At 38.3% G+C, this 6313-nt stretch overlaps 1 protein-coding gene across 1 annotated transcript in view; it reads left to right on the plus strand.

Annotated features, from left to right (window-relative positions):
- The window catches only part of LOC106871429 (Golgi resident protein GCP60), a 60155-nt gene that overhangs the window by 14808 nt on the left and 39034 nt on the right, over window positions 1-6313 (plus strand). The gene's annotated exons all lie outside the window — the stretch shown is intronic.

The following is a 6313-nucleotide window of genomic DNA, read 5'->3' on the forward strand; positions in this document are numbered from 1 at the left end:
ATATATATATATATATATATATAATTGTAATTGAAATTGAGAAATGGTTAGATAAAGTAACTAAGGTAGTAAGAGTGTGCAAAAGGATAGTTAAATTGAGGCTAGTTATAGACAACACAACAGCAGCAGTAATCTCCACATATGCCCTACAATGAGGATTGGCAAATGACCAGGGAAGCGTTTCTATGAGACCCTTCTGCAGGTTGCCACAATGGCAATCAGTAGTGTCTTTGTAACAGCTGCAACTTCAAGGGGCACGTTGGCGACAGTGGTGTAGCAATATTATTGTAAACCGCTTTGAAGGCAAAGTTGCCTTAGAGAAAATAAATTATAGAGGAATTAAACTGCTGTATCAGATTGTGATGGTCTGGAGAAAGCTGAAAGATAATTGATCCATAATGGAGATGCAGTTTGCTTCATATCCAGAAGAGGTACCACTGATGCACTCTTCTTAGGCAATTGTAGAAGAAATTCTTGGCTAAGAGTAAACAACTATTCTTGGCATTTGTTGAGTTGGAAAAAGCATTTTGTCAATGTAAAATGTTTAGTAATTTGATGATCACTAAAGAAACTTGGTCTGGATGAATGTCTTGTCAGGGCTGTACAAGCTATGTACAAAGGCGCAGTAAGTAAAGGTGAGAATCAACAAAGATTTCAGTAATGAATTAAGCATGACACTAGGAATCCATCAAGGCTCAATTCTCAGTCCTCACCATCATAATATTACAGGTTGTCGCAGAGATGTTTAAGTCTAGTTGTTCATTAGGAAATAATCTATGCTAAGTTGACGATCTGGTTCACATAACTGAATATATAGAGGAAAAATTCCAAGCATGAAGCTAAATCTGGAATCAAAAATCTTTAAAGTAAACTTAAAGACTAAGGTTTTAGTAAGTAGGGAAGAAGACAGATCCTGGTATTGTTAAGGAAACAATTCTGCTCAATGTGCAAGAAAGGAGTAGGTATAAGCTCTTTATGCTGTACTGAATGTAATTATGGACACATAAGAGAACATTAGCTTCATATGTGATATTGCACTACATACTATGACATTACTAGAAATAAATTCTGTTAAATGCTTTGATGGCTTACTAGTAGTAGTTATCTAGAAGATATAATTAGCCATTGGGAGATGATTTCTCTGAAGGTATAGTAGCCACGGGAAGAATGGTTTGGAAAAAGTTCAAGGTGCTATTGTTGCTGCTGGCACCAATGGTTCCCCCCCCCTCCCTTTCAGAGATCAAAGGACAGATTATGTGACACTTATGTTAAAAGTGATACAGCATGGTAGGGAAATATAAGCAAGAGTTAGAAAGAAATGAAGCTAGCACACTGATGAATGTGCAATGACAGCATGCATGAATGCTAGTGTACATGTGGGCTAAGAGGAAGTAAAGGGAGTCAGGTGTAGTGTATAAGAGAAGCTGTATTGGCAGAGACATGTAATGCACTTGGAAGATAATTGCTGCATGCAAAAGTGCCACCAAACACTACATGTTACTAGTAGAAGCTGTAGAAGAGAGAAACTAAAAGAAGACTTGTGGTGAAGGCTGACCTAAAGGTGCTATTTCTCAAGGAAATAACAAAGATGTACTGACTGACAGTATGTAGGAAAATACATACTCACACAAGTGTAGTGTTTGAGAAGCTGTAATACGCACGAGTGTGTTTCTATGTATTTGTTCAGTATCAGACCTACTGTATATTGCCCCACTTCCATGACTCCCATCTCTTCATCATTCATAGCATGTTCTCTCCCAGGTCATCTCTATTGACACCTAACACTTTTTAAATCTTTATCTCACTATGCACCCTTACACCTCTAAAGATGTCATCTAGCCTTTCTTTCCCTTACTGCATCCATCCAGTGTTTCCTCTACCATTGCTCATCCTTTCCAGTGCTTCCACTCCTGCAGTGCTTTAACACTATTCACACTCTAGTCTTTTACTTCCTCCTACCTCTGTGGTATTCTCCTGTCTCTCTTTCCCTCATTCTCTCACTCAACTTACCCACTGACTCCATTTCTCTCATTGTCCATTCCTCAGTCTCTGCTTCCTCAACACTGCTTTTTACTTCTCTTCTGGCATGTCTACACAATCTCACCACATCTTTCCTCAGTGCTACTCAGGATTCTTCTCCACTGGAGTCTATTGCTCCTTTCCAGTCCTTTTCTCTCACCCCTTCTGCCCATATTTGCCCCTTATAATACTGGATAACTCTAGTCACCTCCTTTACGCAACCTACCTTATCAGCATTCAATACTTATTCCACCATTTCTTAATAAACAGTCACTTTTTCCTTGTTCCTTGTCTTACTTTACTGTCCCTCCACTTAGAATAATCACCCACTCTCTCTTCTATTCTCCCTCAGTTATAGGAGCCACTTTAGGTTCTTAGTCTTGCTAGTTATGAGGTAATCTTCAGTAGTGCTGGTGTGTGTGAATCCTCATCATCTTTTAACATCCATGTTCCAAGCTAGCATGAGTTAGATGGTTTGACAGGATTCAGCAAGTACAAGGATTGTATCAGTACTCCAATGTCTTCTTTGACATGATTTCTATGGCTGGATACTTTTCCTAATGTCAACCACTTACAGCTTTTCTCCTCGTTCCAGCACTAGTAAGATCATCATGCAGCTTGTGAGACTCAGCCCCTAAGACTGAGTGGAGCTACACTGAAGGAAAGCTACTTTATGCTCAAGGAAGAAAGGTTAAAGAATGAAAGGAAGAGCTACCTCAGAACAAATTTCTTGCTATAGAAGAAATACATTGCTTGGGTGGGAGTGACTGGGTAAGAACTGGTAAGTGAGGTAAGATAGTGGTGAAGAAGTGTCAGGATGAACCTTGAAGCTACAAAAAGTGAATAGGGGTAAGTGGAAACAGAACGGGGTGTGAAGGTAGGTAGCAGTTGTAAGAATATATGAAGAGTGTGTGAGATGGTTGGAGGTGGGGGTAAAATAATAAAGAACAAAGGTTGAAGAGTGGCTGGTCATATATACACGTAGGATATGGCTGTAGTGACTGGGTAGAGTTGAAGGGTGGAAGTAGTGAATAGGAAAGGGTGGAGGACTGATTGATGATAGGTGATGACTGGCATTATAGAAGAAGATGAAGAGTAGTGGAGTAGTATTAATAATATAGTAAGCAGGGGAAAGATGTGTGAGGGGGAGATATACAAGCATTAATTCATCTACAAGATGGATAGATGTGTGTGTATGAGTGAATGGGTAGGTAGGTAGACAGTTATGTTTGTATTTCTTCTTGTATTATTACATGTGTGTGTAATATATATATATATATATATATATATATATATATATATATATATATATATATATACACACATCCAATGAGAAATAGATATCATTTAATCCACACTGTGTAAAGATATGGGCTACTAAAAGTTTCTTGCTTGGAAACATGGCCCAAGACAGGTTTTTATAACACCCTTTGTACCTCTGGAGACGCAGGGTGTGTTATAAGAAACTAATAGTAGTTTGTATCTTTATACTGCATACATTAAATAATACACACCTTGTCTCTGGAGACACAAGGTGTGTTATAACAACCCATGCCTACAGCCACATATCCAAGCAAGAAACTATTAGTAGCTCATATCGTTATACTGTGTACACTAAATATTTATCTTTCACTTTTTTGTAGATCTTACTTTAATGGAACAGCAAACTATATACACTTTATATTGTGCACATTAAATGAATATATTTATTTATTTATATGTTGTTAAGACTATGTCTGGTCATAGAATGACCAGTGGTTTCGCATCCACATAGGGCTTAACCCCCAAAGACAAATATAGCTCTTCATATCTGGGAGGCAGAAATCTGTTACAGTCATTTGGTCAGTAAGTCACTAAAGAATAAATACTTCAGTCAGCAAAGACGAGTTATTGCCCTTAGACCAGTTCATTTGGCCCAAAAGAGGGGGAACAAGGGATTTTTTTCCTGGGCTGCTTTAAGATCGTAAGGACTCTTTCAGGTCTAATCAGAAGCTGAGGTAGTCATTTATATGGCAGTGGTGATATCCAGACCTAATGACCATAACAATAGCAGCAACTGATCATCCAACAACAGTATTGGCAGCAGCGACAGCGGTAGAAACATCAGTACTAATGCCAACAGCACCAGCACTGCAGTCGAAGATGATGATCATGCCAACACCAGCAGCACCAGTGTGGCTACTAGCCCCACTACCAGTATTACCAATGATAGCACCCACATCATCATCAGCAACATTAGTGCCATGGCCAGGGATGACCACCACAATGACAACAGCCACAGCGATGTCGCTGGACCAACACCTTGCAATGATAACAGCACTGATGGCAGCTCCAGCAACACTGGCGGCAACAACGTCTCATCTCCAGGCGCAGAGTCAACTGAAGATGCACCAGTAATGTGAGCACAGCTAACACCCAAGCCTGGAAATAAATTAGGTCAGCAGGGACAGCCTTCAAGTGGCATCTGTACAACCAAAGGTCCTCTTTCAGGATTTCAGAAAGACAATTTGTCACATTTCTGGCCAGCTGTGTGTGGAACCTCAAAGATGAAGGGATCCCATATGATATCAAGTGGAGGAGGGTAGCTGGGATCCTACGTTAACAGGAGCAAATACTGCAAGTGTTGTATAGCTGAGTGAGCAAAGATACTCAAAGACTCCCAGAAACCTGGATCACTGAACACTCGCCAGGAAATTTATAGTCCTTGCATACATTTCAAATGCCACCTGCTGCAAGCATGGCATTCCCCATTCTCCGATTAGACCTGGAAGGGTCCTTATGACCTGAAAGTAACCCAGGGAAAGAAAAATCCCTTGTTCCTACTCTTTTGGCCCAGATGAACTAATCTAAGGGAGATAACCTGTCCTTGCTGACCCTGGAGTATTTATTCTTTGGTGACTTACTGACTACAATGGATTCCTGTCTCCCAGAGGTGAAGAGTTACATTTGTCTTTAGTTTTAGAGTTTAATGAGACTTTGTAGATGCAAAACCATTGGTCACTCTATGACCGGACATAGTCTTAACTACATATAAATACATTACTGCTCTGTGCTTTAGCGTAAGCTTCTTTGTTTTTGGATATATGATACATTGACAATATATATATATATATATATATATATATATATATTGTTGGGTTGGCAAGAAAGTAATTTTGGATTTTTAGTGTGAAATAAGTCATTTATTTTTTCATACAAAGAATGAACTTTAATCAATTATATATTTTCCATTTTGTTTGATGATCTTTTGCCATCTTTCTGGCAATTTCATGATTCTGCACTCATAGAACTTCTGATCCTTATCAGCCAAAAACTGAAGCAAGTGTGATTTCAAGTCATCATCATTATTGAAAGTTTTACTATTCAAAGAATTTTGCAAACTTCAAAATAAATGGTAATCTGATGGTGCAAGGTCAGGGCTATATTGTAGATGTGACATCACTTCCCAGCCATGCTCCAATAATTTCAAAGATGTGTGTAGTCTAGCATTGTCATGGTGGAACACGATTCCTTTATGATTTGCTAATTCTGGCCTTTTTTGTTTGATTGCTTCCTCCAGTTTCATTAGTTGTTGACAGTAAACATCTGAATTGACTGTTTGGTTTCTTGGAAGCAACTTAAAGTACACAATACCTTTGTAATCCCACCAAATTGACACGATGACTGTCTTTTGATGCAATTCAGCTTTTGATGTGGTTTGTGCTGGTTTATTACGTTTGGACCATGATCGTTTTTGATTGATGTTATTGTAGACAATCCATTTTTCATCACCAGTGATGATTCATTTAAAAAAAAGGGTTTGTTTCATTGCTTTTGAGATGCATATTGATTCATTGTGTTAAGTGAATCTCTTTCAATTTATGCGGAACCCAAATATTGATCTTAATGAGTCCAAGACATTTTAAGTGATTTCCAATTGTTGTATATGATACATTTAACCTCTTTGCAATCTCTTGCACAGTTATATGACAATCAGGTTCAATTACGGCTTTGATTTGGTCATCATCAACTTCAGTAGGTCAAACAGGACGTTGGCCATCTTTGAGTGAAAAATCTCCAGAATGGAATTTTTAAAACCATTTCTGATGTGTGTTCTGTTAAGAAATCAACACCATAAGCTTCACATATCTCTTAGTGAGCCTCAGCAGCTCTCTTGCTTTTACAGAAAAAAAAAAAAAGAAGCAAAATATGGTGACAATGTTCGTTTTTGCATTCCCTGTTAAAATTGACACAAAACCTAACAGCTATAAACAAAATTACTTGCAATTTGTTTCCAAAGTAAGCTAAAAATACT

This window comes from Octopus bimaculoides, chromosome 16 (assembly GCF_001194135.2).
Source record: "Octopus bimaculoides isolate UCB-OBI-ISO-001 chromosome 16, ASM119413v2, whole genome shotgun sequence".
Classification (NCBI taxonomy): Eukaryota; Metazoa; Mollusca; class Cephalopoda; order Octopoda; family Octopodidae; genus Octopus; species Octopus bimaculoides.